At 74.9% G+C, this 525-nt stretch overlaps 1 protein-coding gene across 2 annotated transcripts in view; it reads left to right on the top strand.

Annotated features, from left to right (window-relative positions):
* The window catches only part of MGAT5 (alpha-1,6-mannosylglycoprotein 6-beta-N-acetylglucosaminyltransferase), a 327,080-nt gene continuing 326,555 nt past the window's right edge, over positions 1–525 (top strand). For both annotated transcript variants that reach the window (XM_077747860.1, XM_077747857.1), the window contains exon 1: positions 1–20. The gene's annotated coding sequence lies outside the window, so the exon portion shown is untranslated. The remainder of the gene's footprint in view (positions 21–525) is intronic.

Raw genomic sequence — 525 nt, 5'->3', positions numbered from 1 at the left:
TGCTGCTGCTCAACAAGGAGGTGAGAGCCATTGGGTTCGGGAGGTCGCGTCGGGCTCGCCATCCCCGCGGGGAGATGCACGCAGAGGGGACCGCGGAGGGCGCGGGGAGCTGAGCGCGGGCGGCTAGAACCTGCACCGAGGGCGGCGCGGCCGGGGGCTTCCGCCCGCCGCCTGCGTGGGTGCCCTGGCTGCAGCCTCTCTGCGGGACCCGGGAGTGCAGCGGGGTACGCGCCTTGAGGCGCCCACCTGCCCGGGGCAGCCCTCCCCAGGGAGGACAGCAGGCCCCCAGGGCCCTTGGGGAAAGGGACTGACCAGAGGAGGCTTTGGTGGCGCGGACTGGAGGCGAGCTGCCGGAGATGGCAGTTGGGCGCTCGGACCGCGGAGGAGACTGGTGGGGTCGCGCCGCGGGTGTGGGCCGGGCTGGGGTCCCCGGGACCCGGGTGCGCAGGGCGGGCTCCGCCACCGGCCAGTGGGGAGGAAGAAGGAGGGTTGGCCCCAGGCCCAGAAGAGGAGGGATGCGGCGGC

The sequence above is a fragment of the Crocuta crocuta genome, unplaced genomic scaffold, assembly GCF_008692635.1.
Source record: "Crocuta crocuta isolate KB4526 unplaced genomic scaffold, BGI_CrCroc_1.0 scaffold427, whole genome shotgun sequence".
NCBI classification, from domain to species: Eukaryota; Metazoa; Chordata; class Mammalia; order Carnivora; family Hyaenidae; genus Crocuta; species Crocuta crocuta.
This window is presented reverse-complemented; position numbering and strand designations above follow the sequence as displayed.